Source organism: Erythrolamprus reginae, chromosome 3, assembly GCF_031021105.1.
Source record: "Erythrolamprus reginae isolate rEryReg1 chromosome 3, rEryReg1.hap1, whole genome shotgun sequence".
Lineage (NCBI taxonomy): Eukaryota > Metazoa > Chordata > Lepidosauria > Squamata > Dipsadidae > Erythrolamprus > Erythrolamprus reginae.
In genome coordinates this window covers 55277390-55291743 of record NC_091952.1, presented here as the reverse complement: position 1 = coordinate 55291743, position 14354 = coordinate 55277390, and the positions used below count along the sequence as shown (strand labels likewise).

Here is a 14354-nt window from a genome sequence, read left to right as displayed (position 1 = left end):
ACTTGGCATCCATGAATCTGTCTAATCCTGCCTTGAAGCTATCCAGAATCCCCACATTATCACTTCAGCTTTTTCAAATTCTGAAGCTTTTAATATGGATAGAAAAATATATTAATTCAATTCTTGATGTGATTCAGTATTGCCAATATAATCTAATTCTTTCACGTCTTAACCCTTTAAAAAAAAACAAAATATTGGAATTATTTCATAACCATATTATCCATTTTATGAGAAACAAAAATCTAACCCTGGGTTAAACTTTCAGTTTGTCCCGTTTTCCTGCAGAAGCCTTAATATACTAACTTACAGCCAGGCACTCAAGCAACATGTTGAATAATTCCACAAATATATTTCTTATTCAGGAAGCCAAGGAGTGAACAAATTCTGTAATTTGGGGGGGCGGGGGAGGTTTCAATCAAAATCATGATCTTTAAACTTTGCTTCAAGATATTTTCAAATAATCCAAAGAGAAGCTTTGCTAGGTTAGTTTGATATAGCTGCAATAAAACACTTATGCTCGTATTCTAGTCTGATACTCATATTCATTACGCTCTGACAGGTTAATATTTTGCTTCCATCAGCCTGCAAGTTCTTCTCTACAGATTTCTGGTATTTATGCCATGAAATTCTACAGCATTTCTACTTTGTGTTCTTTGAAGCAGTAGCAAATAGATAACAGGCTTAAGTCCAATAGAATTTTTCTATGAATAGAATAAAAGTCTCTTTCGCTGTTTTTTCACTGTCTTTCTTGAAAAGTATAGTGACTAGTCTATACATTGCAACAAATACTCTGCCTCTTATTTTAGCCTCTTGTCTTAATGAAAAAGCTATAATAAAAACAATGTGAAATAGGGACTTGGTTTTGGTGTTTTGTCAGATGTGATAATTGTCTTTCATTGAGCAGGACGAGTTAAAATTACTTTTTAAATTTTAATTCTTGCCAAAAAATATAAAGTTACCCTTCCCAACAAAAATCCCAGGGAAGACATCTGACTGGAGGCTTGCTCAGCATGTTTGAAATGAAAGTGTGTATTGCATTTCCTTGTCACACTATATAAGGCAGCAGCTAATAAATGAAAGTAATGAGAGATACTTGGAAAGACCAAGAGTTTTCAAGATCTGCTCTCTATGCTTTTCTAGTTCCTTAATGGGTCACATCATCCACGCAAAAGCAGCTTTATGATTTTTACAAACCTCAATTGTGATGGGTTTCTGACAGAGCCATGGAAAACACAAGGGGAGATGGTTCAACAGAATTGTTTGCCACAGAGGTGGCATGAAGCAAAGGAAACATAGCTTCTCCTTTTGGGGCTTGCTGGGTATTGAAAGAGGGTTCAGACTCAAAGCCAACCAGTAATGTTTATTCTTAAACTAGATTATTCCAGCTGCCACCATTTCTAATGCACCCTTTGGTTCTTTTCTTGACTCCCAAAGAATCCCACTGGGTGGGCGGGTAAAAGCCTTCTCATCTTCAAATTCTAGAGAGGAGCAAAGCTCATCCCACTGAGATCACTGAAAAGAAATCTGGAAGGATGGAGGCCAAAAGATTTTCCTTTTTCTCCCATAACTTCCCTCTCAATTGTATCTTTGGGTTGCCAGCTCTCAACCTTCATTGTTGCACTTTCTGAACCTGCAAAGTACTGAGTTCAACTGAATTTTAACATACGGTAGTTGTTCTCCACAAGTACCTTGCTTTCTAGTTCCCTCATCTATTCTTATAAAACGGAGACATATAACTTTTAGGGAAGATTTTCTAAGATTACAGCTATATCTTTCCCATGCTATCATTTTCTTCTATATTTCTTTGTTTACCCCTCCCCCAAAGTTGGCCTCTTTTTCTCTCCCTTTCTATTCACTAGTTCCCATAGCAACCAAAACCATCACAGCCTGCTTCTTCTTCTAGGTTAACTTGATTGGCCAATACTTCTTTACTTATACATAGTGGAAGTGAAAAGTAACTTTTATGTAGTAAACATTTTTTTGTTTGGTATGCAGACCATTCAGAAATATCATTATAGTACAGTATACACCTTTGATTTCCATACATGTTTTTGCTGCTTACAATTATCTAGAATCACAATAAAGCTATATAGAATTACTTTTCTATTCTGTCATAATGGGAAAATTTAGTAGTGTCAGATTATTGCATACCAATATACAAAACTGCCAAGATCAATTTAAGTGGATCCAAGATGACTTAATTCCATACCTAATTCCATATTGCCCCAAGTCTTCGGAGAGGGGCGGCATACAAATCTAATAATTATTATTAAAAACGTTCATTGGATTTTGGAAAGGAGGCATTGACAAAAACCTACCTTAACACCAGTCATCTGATTTATAAGTAGCAAATTTAAAAATAATTCATATTGCACTAGGCATAAAGAAAAACTTAATAAGAACATTACTAATTAAACTTTACATCTATCGCAAGAACATATCTAGGATTTTCATAGATCATTTTTTAAAATAAGCACTTTTAAATTTACTATCTGAATTTAACCTCTACCAATGTTAAAAAAGGTACAATAATAAAGTACCGTAATTGCTTGACAGAACCAATCTGATCCAGTCAACCTTATTTTGAATCAGAGATCTTTCTAAAGCTGTTTACATGTATGTCAAAAATGATAACATAATGGTATTAAGAGTAATGGTGCAAAATTAAGGATTAGGTATTACATATACATTATAAATTTTACATTAATACATCCTAAATCCATAATCTAGTACTATTAATATCAATGCCAATGAACAATACAGAAATTAAAGATTTATATCATTGTGATATAAATCCAGCTTTCAAGAGAGGATGTTCAGGATGTTTAAAGCTGGTTAAGACACATATCATATAAATCAGGAATAAGAATGGATATGGCACCAACATGTAATACACAAATCACAAATTACCTTTATGCCATAGATTAAATAACAATTTTGCATACAGTTCTTTGTGGGATGACTGTCATGAAAATGTTATTCTAAAACAACAGTAAAGTAAAAGTAGATGTCCTATTAAAGACCACTGTTACAGTTGGTGTCTATGCCTATCTTGCATCATAATACAGGTGCTTATGGAAGAAGTTGTATAATAGCTATTACATTTACAGACAAATACCCCAAATATATTATAGTTTTATATATATGCTGATATGTTAATGACACAAAATGTAACAGTCACAATGAAATCTCATGCATGCATCACATTACTGCAGATTTCTCAGGTGTACCTATTATGCGGCTACTACACTAGTGTTATCTCTTATTCAGTTAAGTAGTGAACATTGTATAATAGAACTGAGTAAATCCAAAGGATCAAAAACTACTATGATTCATTGTTTTGATTTTGATTCTGTAATATGTATTCAAACACAGCTTTTCCTTTAACGTGATATTCAAGAATTTAATTTAGCATCTCTTCATGTAGGACTGCATGACACTGCAGAACACCTATTGCAATATCTTAAAATCAATTCATTGTTTTTGGGTTAGTAGAGTCTGTCAAATGGTTTTAGTTTTTACTTATGTGTTCCATTGTCAGGTTTCTGTACTGTGGCACTACTGCAAATTGTGAAGCCTGAACAAGAGAGATGGTGGCGAACTGTGTGAGAGGGGGGAGGAGTCCTGGTTAAAAAAACCCTCCATGCTTTGGAATGAGCAGTAATCCCAGATATATACAAAGCAAAGTTAACCCATTAGAAATACTGCAAAATAGTCAGCCTCTATCTTTATTAGGACCAATCAAAACAAATCAAATTTGCAAATTATAAAGTCTTTCAAGTTTTGAATAACACTTCCTTGAGCTACTAAGCAAAATAGATTTGGATTTTATGTTGGAATAGTGGATGCAAGTTGGATATCAGAAACCATGGATCCTTTGTTTGCAATTCAGGGCATCATTTGAAAAATAAATTGACTATATATAGATCATATGTAATAATCATTAAGATTCATAGTTTTAACTTCATACATATCACAAAGCACTTGATACATTACATTTACTATGCTGAACAGACATGGGTGTGAGGTATAATTTGATGGATTAATAGAAATCCGACAAATGTCCCATTTAATAATTACTCTTAACATTTTCTTCTGAAAATGAAAATGCATTCACGATGCCACAATTTTTGCTCAGGAAGAGAGCTTCTTTTGAACAAGCCATCTAATGTGCTGCTCCATTCATGGAATTTTACAGGGAAGGGGGCAAAATCCCCCAACCTTTAAAACAAAAAAAAATCTATTGAGGAAAACAAAAAAATAAAAATTGTTTGACACTAATGTTGGGGGGCATGTCTGGAAGCACTATAAAATTCTAGAAACACTAAAAATTCAGCTACAAAATAAGATGCTGCAAAGAAACTAACCAACCTTCTACAGAGGTGTGTGTGGGAGGGGTTGTATGATGGTGAATGCCTCTTGTTACAAAAGGGAATGTGTATGAATTGAAATCGATATTAGGCTGTTTAAACACTCGGCGCTTCATTCCCTGATCGCAGCCTGTCTAGATTCAGACTTACCCACTACGATAGTCTTGCTCGAGCCCAAACAAAATGTCGCATTGAGTTCCATTCAGATGCAAACTACAGTATATTAAAAAGTAGATGTCGTATTAAAAACAATTGGGATTTTCTTAATGGTTTTTTAACGAGGGAAAACCATCCTCCCCCTTTAATTAAAACCGAAATATTCCCAGAAGAGAATGCAGCGGTATTAAAAACATAATGCCAACAAAGCTAGACGAGAAACCGAAGATTTAACAGATTTGATCCCTCCGTCAGGTCGGGTCAAAGACCTTGCAAGACGGCGCGGGTTATTATCTTCGTGTGCTTACATCTGTGTGAACCTGTCAGGTGGTACCAAGAAAACAGTCGTCGAGCGGCAGATATTGACTCCTCCATCCTCCCCCGGGCCCGAATGTCCCGCATACAACCCACGGTTCTCTACAGACGTTTCCAAACAAAGTCTGCGCTGCTTGGAAGGACCTTGAGCCGAAATAAGCTACTGGCAAAGCTCTCCGCCGACCTCCAGAGAGGCAGGCTAAGTGGGAGCCCTCACGAAATGGGCCACTGCGACTTTAAGAGTCCCTTTGTCTCGGAAACATCCTTATTTACCCTCCTGCGATTCAACCAAACTTAGCCCCATATCCAACTCCCCCTCCCTCCCTCCCTCCCGCCTGCGATTCACAAGTTGAGAGGATGTCACCGTTCCTAGGCGGAGCTACACGTAACACCCCGGCTCCGCTTTTTTTTTTTTTTTTTTTTGAGAAACGCTCTCAGCCAAAGCTTCCGACTTTGAGGGGAATTGGAGTTCGAGTTTCCCTCATGTCCGCCCAGAGGCCACCAAGTCAGCCATTTCGTTCCGTAGGGGGGGGGGGGGGGGAGGAGCCCGCGTTCTTTTGAGCAAAAGCAGTTAAGACTCGTTTTTCGGATTCTTGAAAAGAACGCGCACCCTTACGACGCGTCACTCGCGTAAATCAGGGGGCCGCTTCCCGCTTTTTTTTTCTTGTTACGTATATGACGTTAAGGAAAGGGGGAGAAAAGAAAAAAAACCCACCCCGTCCCAGAAAACTCGGGCGCAGACGGCGTAAACAACATAGCTGAATAGTGAAAGCGTCACATGCCGAGAGGGTGGGACGGAAATAAATGTGTGGCGGGCGTGCTGTCCAATGACAATCGGGGGCGGAGTGAAGTTGGCAGCCAATGGTGGGTGAGGGGGGCGTGTCGTGTACCGGTTGGGGTGTCTCGCGCTTGGTGACAGCTCGCGCGTGCTGATGATGGCGGTAAATAAAGGGGCCGGAGGGGGGGCGGGGGCTTTGCCCCCCTTGGGGTTTGGACCTTCAAGAGGGGGAGGTAGGAGAGCCCTTTCCTGAGGTAGAACGGGCTCTTTGATTGCGTGGGCTGTAGCCGGTTGGGGAGGCTGCCCCCCAATTGTCGTGGAAGGTTTGAGGGGGCTCCACCCCTTTGAAGCTCAGATTTCCACATTGGGGACGTGAAGGCTGTGCTCGTTTAAGCCCCACCTTCTGATTTGGAGGGAATCTCGCTTCACGCGTCTAGGGCAGGCCGGCAGAGGGGAAAGAGGTCTTGACCCCCTTGAAGAGTAGGGGGCGGGTGGGGAAGGACCTTTCTTCTCTCAGCCCCGGTTTCAAAAAGGGGACGAGGAAGGTTGTGCTCACCCGAGAAGTGGAGAAGCGCCGGCCCCCTCTTTAGAAGGAACGGGGAAGAAGATAGGAGCCAACCCTCCCAAAATGAAAAGGTGAATTAGTTGTGACAGGATTTGCCCGGTCAAACATATTGGCCAACAACTGACTTTTGAAGGTCTGAGACAGACTTTTTACTCTGCTTTGGTAAACACAGGCTGTGTGCTCTTTTGTACAGTGAGAGCTTAGGAGAGTATTCAACCCATAGGCTTCTGAGAGATAGCTTGAGGACAGAGGCAGAAAAGAAAAGGGGGGAAGAAGTAAACTACTAGACATTAAACTTTCAGGATGCTGGAAGAAAGCCACGTTAAGGAGATTGAGAACTACATTAAGAACTGGGTAGGTATAAGAGTCCTCTGGGAGTTGGGCGGCATATAAGTCTAAATAATAAATAATAAATAAATAGCATAGTTGCTGAAAGCTAAACCAGTTACATTCATAGTTGTTACTTGTGGCTGATGAGCAGCAAAAAAAAGTTGAAAAAAATAATCGGTAGGCCATGTAGAAATTGTTTTAATAAGTAGTATATTGCTGGAAGAGATAGCATAGCTAGTGATGGAATGGTGAAAAAGACAACAGAAAGACTTCCTGCTGTTGTTGCTTAGTTGTATGCACTTCTTTGTTTGCAAGTTAGAATCTTAGATGGCCAATTTCAAGTGAGATGTTTGTAACTTTTTTTCTTCACAAATTTTAAGCACCTTAAAATTATTTTGCAATTTGAAGTTTCATTCTTATTAGGCATGTTGATATAAATAACGAGATTTGGGGAGATCAGGTGATAGAAGTTATATGTTCCTAGCAGTTGATGCAGTTGGGAATTCTTGGCCTTTAAACAAGGATTGAGGTTTTGTAACTATTCATTTCCAAATGTTTGTTATATAGCAACTATGCTGTTGAAATTATTACTGTATTGTTAATACTATATTTTCATCTAAACATGCCTGCTGATGTAATTATATTGATACAGTGGTCCTTTAATATCTATGCTATTTTTATCATTGAAATATTTTAATATACAAGAAAAGAAATGAAGCATTGTTTTAAAACAATTAACTAGTTGGTTTGATAGATGGGCATGATCTTATAATGGTAAACTGCAATATAAGCAGAATCTTTAGCCATCTGCATATAAATATTGTTCCGTCTGTTAAAAAAGAGTTAGAGTTCTTAAAGTTTAAAAATGTATTGGCTTACTGATCTATAAAAAGGAAGCAAAGTCCTTCGCTTACTTCATTTAAAGTTTTGGGTTTTTTTCCTTTCCCACTCATACTTTAATAGAAAATGAGGTGGAGCCAAGTCTTCACTCTTAACTAATATGTTTGTTAAAATATAATACTGTACACAGAAAATAATAGTGAAGGTGTGTAAAATCAAGCTCCTCTGGTTCTTTTATGTTTTCTCCTAAGCTTTTTGTGAAATCTGGTTCCCTTTTTTGGTCACAATAAACCATTTTAGTGTAGAAAAATATGATTTTTTCTCTTTCTCACTTTCTAAAATTAAATTTCATGTTAAATACTATTCAATGTTCATTTGTTTATGAACTATTGTTTTAAATTTAAATTAGAAAAATGAGAATGCAATAGTGGTGAATATCTGTAGTTTGGATTTAGGATGAAGGTGAAAGTTTGTTCCCTGAGCTTGTGGGATGGTTTCTGTTTTATTACCATGCTACATAGCATCTTCAGAGTTTATGGAGTGTCAGTGTTTATAAACAGAACACTGACACTGACATCTCTTAAACTCAGCTGAAGATGTTTCTTAGCCTGGTAATGAAATGTTCGGAAACCAACCCACAAGCTCAAGGAGAATGAATCTTCACCCTCAAAAATGAGAATGTCCTACTTCTCCACTTATGGAGGATCTATGGAGTGAATGCATAAAGTACAGAATGTGGAAGCACTATATTTCTAGTAATACTATCTCTATTTTTAAATGTTAACTATCCATATTGATTTACCTGGTAGTAATCATGAAAAAAACATTGGTAATAATAGAGACATGATAGATGTTCTTAAACATTTAAACAAATACTAATGGGTGATACAATTCACATACAATTGCAAAAATAAGTTATACTCTTTTAGTTTATTGCTTTGCAATTATGCTGTCTTTTTAAAAATATTTTTACTGTTACAATATTGAATTTCAGCTTGCTTATACAATTTATAATGCAAAAGGAAGAATCAAATCATAGGATACGGATCGTAAAAGTAGGGAAATATGAGGCCTTTCAGATATTGGATTGCTGTTCTATCATCCCAACTATTGGTCATGATGGCTACGACTAATCAGCTAATGTTGGAGTTCAACATTTGTTGAACTTTGTTCTTTTCTAAATATATTTTTACAAGTTTAGTTTCCTACTCAAAAGCACCGATGGCTATTTCACTTTTTTATTCCTAGTTGGCTTTACTTACTAGACTTCTAATATAGAAATTCTAGAGGTTAGCATGAATAGTATATTTTAGAATTGGGTTCACAATAGTGAAGCAATTGAAATATTGAAGAGAGAAAGTTTATATTTGGTTATTATTTTCTTTCTAACAATCTGGATAGATGGTATTTGGCTAAGGATTTGCAATGCTGGAGGAAAGAGGTTTCCTCTGAAGGGTGATTGTGTTAGCTACATTTTGCTGTGGATGGCACCCATAAGAAAATCTGTTCTGCTATTTCAAAATACTAGTTCATCCTGGCTGAATAATTCTGGCTACAAGCTGACATACACATTCAAAATAAATATTTCCCCATCTGACAAATGGTGGACAATAAAGAAACATCCATCTTTGCAATCATTATTTACAGCAAAAGGATTAACAATACAGAATTATTAAGAGTTCCTTGTATAGAATTGTATTTTCAGTTTGGAATACAAAGTCACAATTTCCTCCTAGTTATTTTCTGTGATCCATTTAAATTCAGCTTAATTGTAAATAGTATTTGGCTGTAAAGGCTGTTGATTACCCTCTTTCTTCCTCTCCAGCCACTATTTCAACTGCTGAGATGTTGTTATATTCCAAAAAGAGTTGAGAGGCATGGAAATTAGTGGGGGTTGAAGGAAGTACTGAAACTTGAATGTTATGTATTTGGGGACAAAAGGGTGGGTGGGCAGCCAATGAAAGCAACAGGAAGGAGGTCCAGAATAAAAACCAGAAACTTCAGTAGAAGATTAATCAGAGAAAAATACTTAAGAAAGTAAGCTTACTGAAGGAGTAGTGGATGATGTCTTTGTTTTTGATGCAATTAAAATGTAATTGCCACGATAACATACAATGTCCTGTAAGAAACTATAAGAAAAGTAAGAGATAACATATTGTGGATGTGAAAGAGCACTATAGTGCTAGGGAATACTACATTTCACATGATTTTTAAAAATCCTTGTCAGTATTCAAGTACTAGCTGGATCTCCAGAATCCACCAAGTCCCCAAATACTGCTGCTACTGGTTCTTTTCATAAATGCTTCAATAGCATTCTTAAATGTGCTCTTTCGTAGCACACTTAAAGATGGATGTTGAAAATGCTAAGAGAAAAAAAGTGATATACGGGAAACCATTATCACATATACAAACAGCTCTTTTAAGCAGCTCATAAAAGGAAGATAACTTTATATAATCCATTATCAGGTGTTAGCTTTGCAACTTGGGTTCAACTCCTCTATCTATCCAGACAGTAAATAGAAGCTAGGTAATGCTAGACTTGGGGGGGGGGGATCCATAAAAGTCTGTAGAAGCCAGACATATATACCGTATATATATATATTCCTTCAATCTTCTTATTGTATTTCCAGTAATAACTTCCATTTGTAATAATTTTAAATATTTCTGTTTAATAACTATGCAGTATATAACAATGTATGAATATTACTAAGGTTTCTTCAAGTTGCTAAAAAATACAGTAAAGCATCTTTGCATCTAAATAAATTAAGAATCAGACATCTTGCAGAAATTGTTTCTACCTTGACTTATACTCTTAGTTATAGTTTGATTTGGATGATGTTTATATTCCATAAAAACTGTTTTATAGTCTTATGATTTAAAAAGGAGATAACATTTTGATTTTTGTATGTTTAATTGTTAATCACTGAATTATTTAATAAATGTAATTTGAATTCAGTTTTCAGTTTCTGAATGTAACAGACTATGATTGAGTTTGTGCTGTTTGCAAGTTTGGAAATTCATATATATTTGTTACCTTAGTATTTTAAAATGTTTATTCTTATTTGGCTGTGCAGTGAATTGTATAGAATTCTATCATTTATTTGGATTATAGTTACTGATAAGCTTGTGCATAACTGGCCCATTCCTTTGCAAGCTAGTTTTATGTGTGCACCCTCAAGAACTGGTAAAGAAATTGCCACACATTTCTCTATGCCTGAAAGAGTGAGATTCAGCAGTTACCAAATCTATTGTGTCAGGATAGCAGGCAATTCTTAGTTCTATCTAGTATATGTTATTCTCATATTGAAAATAATACAAAATAAAACTCTGGAACCAAAGTTTATGTTAAGAACTGTTTCATATGACTGGAGATGATCATTTGAGGAGCTGGTGAGTACATCTGGAATTTGTGAACATATCAGGGGAACACTTACAAAATGGCTGTTGGGGAAGCCTTTTCTATTCACAAAATGGCTGTCATAATGCACCTACTAGCTGCAGAACACCCATTATAGGTAAATGGATCAAAGACAAATTGGTCAGCTAACCTTTCCTACTAATCTCCCCCTTCCCAGATACTTCCTACTGTCTCAGGTTTTTGTTCCTTTTCTCTGGACAAATGGATACATTTCCATACAGATACATGGATGTAACCACTCTTTATGTTTCTGTTGTACAAATGTTTAGGAATCTTCTGTGGAGCCCAGAATTGTCCTTTTAAACAGATACTTGTAAAAAACTTTGTCAACTTTCATTTTAATTTTCATGCAGTATTAACCCAAATCAGATTTATTTTTATTTATTTATTTATTAGATTTGTATGCTGCCCGTCTCCGTTGACTCGGGACGGGTCACAACAACAATAAAACAATTCAAGACAAATCTAATAATTTTAAAACATTAAAAAAAAACCATTATTAAAGCAGACATACAAACAAACATACCATACATGAATTGTATAGGCCCGGGGGAGATGTCTCAATTCCCCCATGCCTGACGACAAAGGTGGGTTTTAAGGAGTTTACGAAAGGCAAGGAGGGTGGCGGCAGTTCTAATCTCAGGGGGGAGCTGGTTCCAGAGGGTCGGGGCCACCACAGAGAAGGCTCTTCCCCTGGGTCCCGCCAAACGACATTGTTTAGTCGACGGGACCCGGAGAAGGCCAACTCTGTGGGACCTAATCGGTCGCTGGGATTCATGCAGCAGAAGGCGGTCCCAGAGATATTCTGGACCGATGCTATGAAGGCTTTATAGGTCATAACCAACACTTTGAATTGTGACCGGAAATTGATCGGCAACCAATGCAGACTGTGGAGTGTTGGTGTAACATGGGCATACCTTGGGAAGCCCATGATTGCTCTCGCAGCTGCCTTCTGCATGATCTGAAGTTTCCGAACACTTTTCAAAGGTAGCCCCATGTAGAGATTTAAAGTAGCTTTCCTCTAGGTTGATTGTTTATAAAACCCATGTATATATAACCATGTACTAAAGGCAGAATTTAGGATAGGATGTTAATGGTGCTGCAAATTGTTGTATTCAATATATTGATTGACCAATATTTGAGGTGGGGAGGACCATAAAATATTTGCAAATAATCACAATGTACTTGTGTCAAATGAGTTGAAAAATAAATATTTATTTAGAGGAAAAATAATTTTATTGCTAAGCTGTGACAAATATTTATATAAGCAAACAAGATACACACACACACACTCACACAAACATCTTGATATATACTGTTCAAAAAAATAAAGGGAACACTTAAACAATACAATATACAGTAACTTCAAGTAAATCAAGCTTCTGTGAAATCAAACTGTCCTTTTAGGAAGCAACACTGATTGACATCATCACATGCTGTTGTGCACATTCAACTTTGTACAGAACAAAGTATTCAGTGAAAATATTACATTCATTCAGATCTAGGATATGTTATTTAAGTGTTCCCTTTATTTTTTTTGAGCAGTATGTATCAAGATACATACACACACACACATCTTGTGTGCTTGAGATTAAAATAAAGATGCAGGATATCTTCAGCCATGTACTCAGCTTTGCAAAAAGAAAGGAATATATTGCCCATCATATCCAATTAAATCAAGAGATATTTTTCTTGCTGAATGTAAGAAACAAATTGCCCAATGTATAGTTGGAATCAGTGAATACAATCCCAATAAACTGGGAACATTGGGGTTTCATACAACGTACATCTTATTAAGTTCAAGCTATTACTTTGAACTGTATATAATCATCCTAGAATCTAGGTCAGAAACTACCTTTAAACTTTAATTCTTCTGATTCAATGCAGAAGATTATTTTAATTCTAAATTCTGCATGAATTTTATTTCCAGTAGAAATTGATGTATTTAACTTGAATGCTATTCAGATATGTAATTTTCAAAGATCAATCTATATTGTTAATTTAGATTATAAAATATATTTTAAAATAACATTTTTTTGTTTCGGTTAAATAATTGTTTAATTTTTTTTTCTATTTTCTTTTCCTAGCAGCTGACAACAAATAGTCAGCTGCTTCTGGCAGGCCTGAGGCCCTTGATTGGATGGTATACCATCGAGATCAGGCCATAAATGGCATGTATGGTTTTTCTTTGCTCCCGGTTTTAATTGTTTAAATTTAAATTGTTTACATTGTTCTTTTTTAGATGTCCTGTTATTATACTGGATGTTTTATTTTGTTGTGAGACACCTAGAGTCGCTAGTGAGTTGGGCGGCATACAACACTTGTCCTTGATTAGCAAACTGTCCATGTGATTCCTGCTGGAAGTTTGTTCCAAGCATCTACTACTCTTTCAGTAAAATAATATTTTCTCACATTGCTTCTGATCTTTCCCCCAACTAACCTCAGATTGTGCCCCCTTGTTCTTGTGTTCACTTTCCTATTAAAAACACTTCCCTCCTGAACCTTATTTAACCCTTTAACATATTTAAATGTTTCGATCATGTCCCCCCTTTCCATTCTCTTCCCCAGACTATACAGATTGAGTTTGTTAAGTCTTTCCTGATAAGTTTTATGCTTAAAACCTTCCACCATTTTTGTAGCCTGTCTTTGGACCGGTTCAATTTTATCAATACAGTAATACCTTGTCTTACAAACTTAATTGGTTCCGGGAGGAGGTTTGTAAGGTGAAAAGTTCATAAGATGAAACAATGTTTCCCATAGAAATCAATGGAAAAGCGAATAATGCGTGTAAGCCAAAAACTCACCCCTTTTGCCCATTATTGCTGGCATTTGGATCCTTGTTCGGGGGCGGGGGATGGCAGGGGTGGTGGATGTGACATTCCCAGCGCTGCTGCTGCTTGTGAAAGGGAAACCGCCGCTGCCACTATCCTCTTGTTCTGGCAAGAGGGATGGAATCTGCCGGGACGTGGCAGCCCCACCCTTTGGGAGGGTGGAGCTGGAGCAGAAGGGCGGCTGCGAAGGGGCTAGCTCAGCAAAAGCGCTCACAGCGAAGGGGCTGTGAGAGGGTTTTCTCCTAGCGCTTCCGGAACGTCTGCCCCACCCCTCTCACAGCCCCTTTGGTGGGAGTGCTTTCATCCAGAGCTGTCAGCGAAGGGGCTGCAGGAGAGGCGGGTCGGGTGTTCCGGAAGCGCACGGAGAAAGTGCTCCCAGCGAAGCGGCTGCAAGAGTGGTTTCTCCGAGCGCTTTGGGAACACCTGCCCCGCCTCTCCTGCAGCCCCCCCTTCGCTTACAGCCCTGCCTGGATGAAAGCACTCCCAGCGAAGGCGCTGTGAGAGGGGCGGGGTTGGCGTTCCCAAAGCGCTTGGAGAAAGCGCTCCCAGCGAAGCTGCTGCGAGAGCGCTTTCTCCAAGCGTGGAATCTCGGCGGGGGCTGTTATCAAATGGGAAATCCCGGAGTTGACAGTCACGAGGTAGGGAAATCCCACCGGCAGTCAGAGAGCGCACGCGCAGTACGAGAGCACATGCACAGTAAGAGAGCGCACTCACCCGGGCTCGGGTTCGTAAAATGAAAATGGTTCTTCAG

At 37.8% G+C, this 14354-nt stretch overlaps 1 protein-coding gene across 7 annotated transcripts in view; it reads left to right on the top strand.

The window, feature by feature from the left end:
* The first annotated feature begins 5670 nt into the window (after positions 1-5670).
* Positions 5671-14354, top strand: part of USP49 (ubiquitin specific peptidase 49) — a 45170-nt gene continuing 36486 nt past the window's right edge. The window contains exon 1 of one of the 7 annotated variants that reach the window (XM_070745378.1): positions 5671-5782. The gene's annotated coding sequence lies outside the window, so the exon portion shown is untranslated. Of the gene's footprint in view, positions 6539-14354 lie in introns of all 7 variants that reach the window. The other 6 variants (XM_070745379.1, XM_070745383.1, XM_070745377.1 and 3 more) reach the window with 6 other exon arrangements.